This window comes from Coturnix japonica, chromosome 3, assembly GCF_054131305.1.
Source record: "Coturnix japonica strain WE chromosome 3, WE-NBRP24, whole genome shotgun sequence".
Taxonomy (NCBI): Eukaryota; Metazoa; Chordata; class Aves; order Galliformes; family Phasianidae; genus Coturnix; species Coturnix japonica.
In genome coordinates this window covers 56,844,365-56,855,251 of record NC_140665.1, presented here as the reverse complement: position 1 = coordinate 56,855,251, position 10,887 = coordinate 56,844,365, and the positions used below count along the sequence as shown (strand labels likewise).

At 35.2% G+C, this 10,887-nt stretch overlaps 1 long non-coding RNA gene across 1 annotated transcript; it reads left to right on the top strand.

Moving 5' to 3' along the window:
• The first annotated feature begins 3,272 nt into the window (after window positions 1-3,272).
• On the top strand, window positions 3,273-8,291 carry LOC146761419 (uncharacterized). Its single transcript, XR_014944081.1, has 2 exons — window positions 3,273-3,763; window positions 5,684-8,291. It is a non-coding gene; the product is annotated as an uncharacterized LOC146761419 (long non-coding RNA).
• The last annotated feature ends 2,596 nt before the right edge of the window (window positions 8,292-10,887 follow it).

Genomic DNA, 10,887 nt, shown 5'->3' with positions numbered 1-10,887 from the left:
CCTATAGATTTTTGCATATATATAACTTGTATATCTTATGTGGCTGTGGAAATTAATTGGTGTTGTTTGTTTACTTGTTTTTTCTTTTGAAGAAAGGGGAATTTTCTTATGTTGCTTAGCTTGATGAACAAGGACAGCTGTTAGTACAAACCCTTCAGTAGTCTGTTGGCTTTGAAATGCGTACTGATTTCAAGAGAATTTAAGGAAAGAACTTCAAAGGAGCCATCAACAACCAGGTGTAGCATTCTTTTTCACTCTTTGAAGGTTATAAAATGGGGAGAGATGGAACAATTTGCTAGGAGTGCTTCCAAGTACAGAAAAGAATAGTCTAACCCTATCAGTAGTGTTTGGAAAATATATAATGCCTTGTGTACGAATAATCCGAAACTGGTTTGGATCCAGAAGATACCTGTGCAGGCGAAAGCTTCAATCTCAGTCAAGCCAGGGTATGACACCTTGCCTTGTCACAGCTGCCGTAGCTCTAAAGTGTCTCTGCTAGACACTACATATTGTGTAAGGAGCTACTTTGGGCAAATATCTAGGTATTATCAGAAGCACTGCTGCATCCATAGCATCCTGGGGGAAATTCTTTGGGCATTAATATAAACTATTTCATAGGATCATAGAATGGCTTGGGTTGAAGGGGATCCAAGGAGCTGGATCCAATAACTGGAACTTGGTGGTTTAGTTTCTTAAGCTGTGAGTAATAACCAAACATAAGAACCAGTGGCCCTAGCAAAAACTTTCTGAAATATTCGCATTTCCCTTTTCACCTCAGTATTTCTCTGCATATGTAGCATAGACAAAAGTATTGCTAGGTTGTGAATATAGGGTCAAGTGTATAATGGCACTGTTGATTGCAACTTTTAAGATAAGTCTCAGCAATATATGCAACAGCTTATTGGCTTTAGAAAGCATTGCTTGTACCATGATTTTATACCTGCAAACACAAATTTCATTGTTACTGTTATACTACCATGCCTGATGTTGTACTTCTCTTATTTGCTAAACAATAGCTGGCAATGCAGCTGTAGCCAAAAGCTGGAAGAATAGGTGATACTAATAACAGAGGGATGAGTGCAAGCACAGCAGTTTTACTTTGGCACATTATTTTCATGAACCTAGCATGTTATGCAAGGCTTTCTTGGAAATAAAAAGAAAACACCTTTCCAAATCATCTTTATTTGGGTAGAATGGATGCTTAATTACACTTAACATCTCCAACACAAACGTTCACTTATTGACCTGAATTGTGCCTTGGATATGCCTGCTAATGTTTTTTTCCTACTTCTTGTTCGCTCATTTTTGTTCACAAGGGAAGAGGATGAAGATGTGCTGGATACTCCAGTATTCTATGAAAAACCATCCTAATGACTCTTTTTTATGTGAACTTCCTGATGAAACTGCAGGCTGTATATCTTTAAAATGATGTATTATACATTTGGTGATTTACCAAGAATGTCTCTCTACCTTTGGTTTAAAAGATTTGATGTTCTGATTTCTGAGGACTTTTTCTGCAAGTACTGGACTTTATCTACACAGCTTGTAAGAAACTGAGATTTATTTTGTATCTAAATTAAGAAACTTCAGATCTTATCCACAGTAAAAAAAGCTCCAGGAGAAACTTAGACTACTTGTGGATATGTTTTACTCCGAAGAAGCCATCAATTTAAAACATCAAAGTATTCTTTAGTTGAGAACGAAGGTGATTTTTTTGTTAGATTATTATTTTTTAATTAAATCATTCTCATTTTTCTAATTATAGGCTCAGTGGATTTTATACGTTTTTGTTCTATTTTAATTTTTAAGACCAGTTTTATCCCAGTATCTTTTGTTCCTCCCTTCTCAGCCCCCTGATTTAAATACTAAACTGAGAAAAGCAAAGGCTGAGGATGCCATTTAAAGGACATCGTGTGCTGGTTGTTTTTAATGCAGGTTTTTGATTTCTTCCCTTGCAGTATTGCAGAGCATTAATGCTGATACCTAAGTAATAGTACCAATGAGTGCTGTGCTTTGGTAATGAAAACAGTAAATGAAGCAAATGCTTCATGTTCCTTAGCAAACTTGACCGGCCCTTTGGGAAAACAGCTCACAAGATGAACCTTTGTTAGCAATGCTGTAGCTTTTGATTAGTCGTTATGAAAGTTGTTTTGGTTTCCTCTTTAAAAAAAGGTAAAACTTTTTCTCTTTGCTAGCTAAATAATAAGGAAGCATCAGCTGTAATGTAAACAGGAGCCGAAACAATTTGATTTTATTTCTTTACCTTATTAATTATTGAATGAAAACAAAACACAAAAAAAAACCCAAAAAAACCATATTTGTTATTCTTAATATTTTTCTCTGAGGAACGTATAATTTTTGAAAAGAAACTGTTTAAAATAAAAACTGAGTACTTAAAACTATGCTACAACTGGGATTTTAAAACTCTAACTATATTTATTTAAAAAAAAAAAAACAGTCATGAAATTATTGTACAAACAGACAAAATATTCTTAATAGTAGAGGAGCACTTTTGAAATAGGGAGTTCTTTCATGCTTTCTCTTGTGAAGCCCATGTAAAATTATGATGTTGTTAAGAAGCTTACATATAATATTTTTAAGCCTTTTGTAAGTTAAATTCCTGTCTGCATCCCTCTTGAAAAGAAATGTGGACTGTTTGAGACATAATTTGTGTAACAAAATATCTTTATTTCTGAGTTAATTTAATTTTTACATGCCTCTGTTACACAGGAAGCATACTTTTAATAAAAGTCATGTGTTTGGAGCAGTAATTTCTGCATTCAACATAAATTATTTCCCAGCTGTTTGATGTGAACCCCACTTATTCTGTGAATAAATTTTTTAGTAGTTGTAGTATGACTCTAATCTCAGTGTATCAGTACCAATGTGTTAGCGGTCATTATACTGGAGATAAAACTTCAGGGGTTCATATTAAATGTTGAGCAAAACTGTAACTGCAGTTTTAGTTTTAAGATATACTCTTGATCCTTCTTCACATAGGTTTCTTGTAGCATTCTGTGTCCTCACACCCTCCCCCTCAAAAAAAATATATACATATATATGGTTTTGTATATATATATATATATATATATATCTGTTTTTGTAATTTCTGATTTAAACACAGACTAGCACCATACGAAACACTTTGCTGACCTTTTTAGCGGTGTCAGAACATGAAACAGAGGAGGAGGATATCCTATGGTGTATAGTACATTAAGGCAATTACCTCATCAGCATGAATGGTCCATAACTAATCCACACCAGAGACATGTGAACAGTTGGAGGGGGATTCTGAAGAATGTGAAGAAGCACATTACATGTACTCTCAGAAAGTTGTTCAGCACATAAGTGGAACAGTCGGCATGTGAATGTTTCTGAACTTCTTTGTCGTATTTGTCATTTTGTCCATTTCCCGTGTTTTTCATTCATTTTCCTTTCCCCAGTAAGAATTTCAAGGCTAAGATGGGGCTTATGAAAGTTACAATTGAACTGTAATTCTTATGGAAAACTAAACTGGGGCAGAGGATTTCTCTTATATTTTCCTTATGATAAGAAGCAGGATTCTCCTTACCTTTTTAACTGTGAAGATCCAATTATGGAAACATTGTGGATGGTAACAGATTGAGAAGGAAGTATTTCCTCAGGTTCCTGTACCTGTTTGAAGCTGTACCTCTACACTATTATTACTCTTTCTCTAGTCTTACCTGAGCATGTGTGAAGCCAGTAAAGAAGCTAATTAGGAAGATTCATATTCCAGCTACAGGTAAATAAGATACAACTCTACTTAACCATTGGACACAATTACATAATTGCTGCTATGGTAGACTTCCATTACTTACAGCGTATGTTGTTACTTAATATATGCTTTTCTATGTAGATTATTTTTTTCTAAAACAATTGTTTGTGGACAGATTTGAAATATTACCCCAAGCCTCCAAATGCAATTCTCCAGACACAATGAACTCATGCGAATGAGTGAACTCAAGTTTTATTAGCCTTGTTTAAAACTTGCAAATAACATGTTTTTAAATCTTTTTGTCTGAGAACTCTCTTGTAATTTTTTTTGTTTCCCTTTGTTTGAATATATTCCTTATTATTGAGAAGAAAAGAATCCAGCAGCAGATCTGCAGGCAATTGGTAAAGACAGTTTCTGTTATACTTATTAGGTCATAGTAATCTATTATTCAAAAACATGCTAGAATTATTGGCTCATATAGGAAGGTTGCTCCAAAAGTAATGCCTATTTCAATATGTTGACCTGCAATGGCAGAGGCTATTGCAATAGAGGTTGAACCTTCCTAACAATATCCCATTAGATTTTTCTGCCATATGGCAGGTGGAAGAGGAAAGGAGCAGTCTGACAGAATGGTATCTGAGGTGGAAGTGTGTATGAAACAAAGGTGAGGAATGGAATTCCTCCACATGAGAAAAACCTGCGCCCACTGACATTCATCTACACTTGCTGAAGGTTTCTGGAGACCAAATAGAGGATGTGAGTGCAGTGAGGCAGTGGGTGATGTGTTTTAATGGTGGTGACAGCAAGATGAAAGACAAGCCATGTCTTGACCAAACTCTATAGTATCTCTGATATCATTAACTATCCCTTTTATTTGTTTCTTTTAAAAAGTGTGTCTTTCCTAAAGCTTTTCTCACCACCTACAGTACAACATGAATTCTTTGAGCAGATAATTAGTAAAATCTTTTCCCCACGAATTGTTGGTGAATAATTTTGTTCTTTCAAGTTTGTCAGCCAGAATTTTTTGTAGAATATTCTCAGTGAGTTTTGGTTTTGAGCTGACTGATGAGCTGCCTGCTTTTGCTGATTGGCATTTGAAATGTAACAGCCTGTAATCAAACAGTTAGCTTGTGTGTCATCTTTATTTGTCCTGACTGACTGAATGTATGTATGTAATGATTCTTAGCTGGAAGACTGCAGAAGATGCATGCAACATTTTGTGAAGTCTTCTTAGATTTCTTATGTCCTTATTCCTGATGATAAACTTTGTTTCCTTAACCTGGGGATAAAAGCTGAAATACACTTTAAAAAAAAATAAATCAAGAAGTATTTTTAGTTGATCAGTTCTAGCTGCAGAACTATATTAGTGTTATAAATAATACAACATTACTGAAGTTCAATTTTTGTTGTTGTTGGAGTGAAATTCCGTACTTGTACAGAACATAAGTGGCAGATTTGACCGAGTGCATTGGGGAAAACCTCTCCCCTTAGGAAAAGTCCAGGAGGAACAACTGTAGTCTCCAGAGTAAGTGGTTCTAAGAATTGAAGCCCTTTTATCTGAAAAGAAGCCAAGTACTAAAAATTTGCAGACAATAACTTCACCATATTATGCCCTCTGTCAGGATTTAGACAGGCTAGCTACTTTCTCTGTTTATCTGTCTTGCAGTAAGATCCAAATCTCAGTTCAGCTGAGGTTAATAACAGAAGTTATTAACATTTAAGACATCAGTATGAAAAAATGTAGAGTAGTGTATCTTGTCTCCAGTAATAAGTACTATTCTTGTCACTGTCTTTAAGCATTATATTTTCTTAGGGTCTCAGCTGACTGGGCTTTGGAGTTTCTGAAGGCAAATTATTGATTGGATGAGATAAGGAACTGCTTAGGTGAACTTTTCATGATATCCATCACTTTTATTTTAAAATTGATAACATCTTTTTTCTCTCCAGGGACATTCTGGGCCAACTTTTCTCTATTTAGACTGATGTAAACATGAAGTCATCTGAAACAATGAAAGCTGCTAAAAAGCCAGAGCAAGATTTTGCCCCACTGTATTTTGCCTTCTGCATTTACTCTGAAGCACAATCTGTGGACTGCATTTATTTTTTCTGTGATACTGGATATTAACTAAGTAATGGCATCTGCACTACTGCTAAACCGAGGGTTTTGAATACTAGACATCTATGCTAGCAGATATTTTTGGCAAGTATGCACCTTTACCGCAAAGTTGTTGCTATTATGGGATTGTTTTAGTCATATGCTGAAACTCATTTTCTTAAATGCACTTTTAATTCTTTCTTTGTTTTGTTTTAAGAACACCACATGCTAATTCACCACATGATGTGTATGCACAGTCCAAATATCACAAAGTGTGTTCCAAAGTCCAGACATTTACCAGTCTCCCTCTCATAAAGCATATAATGGCAAAGTCCTTATTCCAAATTCAAGTCAACCAGAACTTTGGAGTATCTTCAGAGTAAAATACTTTTCAGAACAGCTGCAGGAATCTTGATATATAACCCACAGTAGGGTGGACATAACCCTCTAATACTGAAAATATACTACATAATTTACACACGATGACAAGATAAACGTTTTTACAAGAATTTCTTCAAAAGAAGAAGGAGTAACAAAACAACTAAAAATAAACAGAAACACTTTCCTGTTCTATTAAACCCACATTGGGTACAGCCGTGATGGCAGCCAACACCTTATTGGCACAGTGCCCTGCCAGTTGCTTTATCCCAAATTCAGAGAGACATAAAACCCAACTCCTCTTCTGGAATTTTTCCAAACTTTTTGGGTGTTTGCCTTCCTGAAAGAAGCTGGGGGAAGGAGAACTTACTTACAGTCTTCTCTTGCTTCCTGCTTGTTAATAAATTGAAAATGACATATATAGTCTACAAACATATGCTCAGGCGCTGTCTTTTTTTAGCTAATTTCCTCAAGAAGCATGAATCATCAGAAATTTAACTATTATTAAGTATTTTTATAACAATTATTTTTTCCAACTTCTCACTTCTCTTACAAATCAATGCATTTTTAGATTGCTCTCTGTGTTTATGCATAGTGTGAGCTAGACAGAATATATATTTACTTGAGTTAATGTCAACGGAAAAGAGGCTTTTTGTTTTATTTTGTTTTTTAATTGCCAGATGTTGTTTATGGCTCAGCTTGCAGTAGATTGCATCTATAATTTGATAAAGATTTACTCTATAACCTTTCAAAACATTTTGATCTCAGTGTGTGTTAGAATGATAGATCTCAAATTCTCAAGAGCAAGATATTTAGAGAACTGCTACTACCAAAAAACAGCGCTAAAGAGTTCTTCTAGAACACTGTTTTAAAATCCATAAATATTGTAACCTATGTGGAAGAGAAGGAATGGATTTTTCATTCACATGTACCTACAGAATAATGCACAGTCATATCCATACTCCTCAGTGTGTACACCTCAGAAGATACGTCTGGATTATCCAGCCTGTCAGTCCTGGCAAGATGCAACTTCAGATTCCAGTTCTGTCCTGTCATTCTTAGAACTGAGAGCTGAAAGATCCTTCTGAACTGAAGGAAGAGCAAAAGGAGTTTTCAGATGTGGGCTCTTGAGTCCCCAGTGGCCAGGTACTGCTATGTGCTGCAATGAGATAAGTATTTGGTCTGTTTCTCTAGTTCACTCTGGCACTCACAACATCACTCCATCAGCCACAAAGGTTCAAATTTTCATCACAGGATATAACCACATCTCTGCCATCTCTTCCAGCTTTCCTACATCAAGTGTCCTAGCACAGAGTGAGGTACAAACTGTTGTTATTGTAGTTACTGTTATCTGCTGAATGGCATTTCAAGTCGGGATTATATCCATAATATGGCTGATCACACTCAAGGCTGCTTTAACCTACTTCAGAAAGTCTAGACTGAACAGTCTTGACCATGTTTCTTTGGCTTTTCTAAATTACAGACTGCCATTTGTGAGCAGAGCAGTGCTATTCCATGTTATTATTCCTTAGTGTTAAGGAAATCTGGAATGTGTCCTAGTGAGGATCATTACAAACTGAGTGGAAAGGATGAGTGACTTTACCCCAACTCCCTCATTTCAAACCTTTCATCTCCTGATACAAGTTAATTTTTTGAATGCCAGAAGGTTTTACAGTTCTTCATAGAGAGTAAAACATCTTTGTTTTGCCAAAATATGTTACTCGGATATGCTTTTGAATTGGATCATAATTAAAGCAAGATACTTTCTAGAGGGGAGGTGAGTCCCATTGAAATCTGTCTCTAATGCTTCCTCTGAGAAACAGGACCTAATCGTGCTAACTGCAGGGATGCAAACTTTTTATTCCGAAGCCAAGAAAGGAAAAGCTAATTTGGTTTCAATAAGAGGTGCTGGAAGCTGTCTTGTGTTCAGTTACATACAGCTAAATTTTATTTTGAGGCTCCTCTCTTAAATATAATTCCATGCTGTCCTGGTTCTGTTTCATTATATATCCAGAATATTTGGAAAAGTCTTGTGATTCTGAAAGAATGAACTGAATAAAGCACTGCTTCTTTGTTTCCTTCTAGTCCCATTTTCAGCAAATTATTGTACTGAATGCATAAGGTCTCAGGCCAATGTTAAATTCTACGTTGTTTTGACTATTAGGAATTACATTTTTAAAACACGTTTGAGGGATGTTGTTGTTAAATATTTCATATTAACACCTGCTTATCTAAATGTTTATGTTAAAAATAGTTTAGGTTCGCTTTGTTGGTTTTGTGGGTTTTTTTTTAAATTTAATTTAATTTATTTTATTTTATTTTAGTTTAGTTTAGTTTAGTTTAGTTTAGTTTTACTTAATAGAAACAAGTGCTAAGAACATTGTGTGAAGGAATATGATGAGCTTGTCTACAAATGTTAAGAAACTGATTCAAAAGTCACTGCTTTCAAGCCATAATCCTTAAAACAGAAGTGCCTACATCAGATTTGGATAAGTTAAGTGGGATTTTACCTAAGGCAGCATTTTAAAGATGGGTCTAGACTCTGTTTAAGTAAAATAAGCATGGTATACAGAAAAGAAATGGTGAAAGTACGGGCCTAGACACAACAGAACATTAACTGCAATTGTGTAAGCTATTCTTTCTTTCACGGTGTAAGAATTTATTTCAGCTTACTATAAAATTGAGACAATGTATCTTTCTTCTACATTCATGCTGAAGCTTAGAAAATGAAGTCAGTTTTTAAGCTTTTATATATTGTCACCAAGTTTGATTGAATTGACAGTTGATTAGTTTAAATCTCTCTTTAAACAGAGCATAAATTTTCTTAGGATATACTGTTCTTACAATATATAAAGGAAGGTTTTTCACTGCGTTGACCTGAGTTACTCTAATTTGTTTTCCATGTCATTCTAAGTGGACTAATAGATTTGTTGACCTGGAGTTTTCAAATTTTAATGAACAGCCCAATGGAGGTGGGTAAATGTGGTTTTCCATATAAAAAGAAAAAAAGCAAATGCTGCAAAGCCAGAACATTACTGGACTTCCTTGACATATTCTGTTCATTTAATGTCTTTTTTTTATCTGCAAAGATAGAGGAGGGCAATAATCACAAAACAAATGCTTTGCAAAAGTATTTTGATGAAATTAAACACTAAAAGCATACATTTTCAAATGTAGTTTCTTTCCTTTTCTTTCTCTTCTTTTTCCTTAAGATATTCAAAGGATTGATAGCAGGATATTCTTAGTGGTGAGGCTGAGCTCTGGATCTTGCTTTATTCAAAAATCTCAATTTTAGGGCTCTGCTAGATTTCCTAACAGCTTTTAATCAGAGCTAGGTACTGAGACAGATATCAAGACAGAAGAGATTATTTTAGTGTATAAACCTTGTTAAAAGCTTTCTTTTTGTGCTTTATTTAAGTGTGCTGTGTCTGCTTTGACTGCTGGAAAGTACAAGAAATAAAAAAAATGTTCTGAATCTGGTCAGACTTACTTAGGCAAAAGCCCCATTAGGTGACACAGATTTTGATCACAGGTATTCAAGCAAAGCAGTATATTCCACCATTTAGCATTCTTAAAACAGTTTAATTGGGTTAAAAATGTCTATAAAAGTACTTACATTTGACCTGTCAAGAGGCTTTTCTGATGTTAGACTCCAGCAGCCTTGTGTACTATCATTAAAGTTATGTAGATGGCTTAGCTACGGCTCATCATTTCCAGGGTTTGCTAGATTTGTAATCTACTGAATCTGCAAAAGTTTGTACCCATTTTGATGTTTTTGTGACTACTGTAACTAAACATGCTAGCTATAAAATCAGCTAGATTAAAAACATTAATGGGGGTAAGTAGAAAATGCTGTAGTGCCCTTTTTCTAAAGAATTTGTGTACATCTGCATTGCTTTTCATTGAGCATGCAAAAATAACTGATTATAAAATATTGGGTAATATGGACTTTTAATTCAGATTATTTTAACTTTCCCATCTCTGTAAAAGCTTCCACCATCAAACAAAAAACAGTTTTCCTGAAATAAGAAGACCAGGCTCTACCTTTCCAGTGCAGCGTGTATATTTTTTCAGAGACATGGGAAAGTTCTGGGTTATACACAAGTCATTATCTTTCAAATACAATGCAAACCCTTTGTGCCAAACAGGTGTAAGAAAATAATTGGGTCACTTGCACTCTGCATACTTTACGGTAGATAAATCTCTCTGTAAAAGTAGATAGATATTATGTAGTGTGAGAATGGTTAAAGAAATAGTTAAGGTTCAAAAACATAACCCAGGGACTGTTAGTATGTGAACCAGTAAGGAAAGATGAGAATTATTGTTCAATTCACATACAGTACTTTTGCTATAACATGAAGAAACATACAGTGGAAGGAATTTTTCCATGTGGGATTGCAGGGGAGTTGGACTAGATGGCCCTTAGAGGTCCTTTCCAACTCTAAGGGTTCTATGATTCTACAGGTATTTCTGAGAGGAGTTTGGGAGCCTTAAAGTACAAAAGCGGAAGCAACTGTTTGTTAAAGACAGAGGATTTCTGTAAGTTTGGGGTGTTTTGGGGGTAAGGGGTGGGGGTGGAGGAGGAACAGCTCTGTTGCATTTTTCCAAAATTTAAAAAATATTGTTGATTCTCCCAGAGAATTTCCCCAGGACACAGTGCTGAGCAACCTGCTCTGGG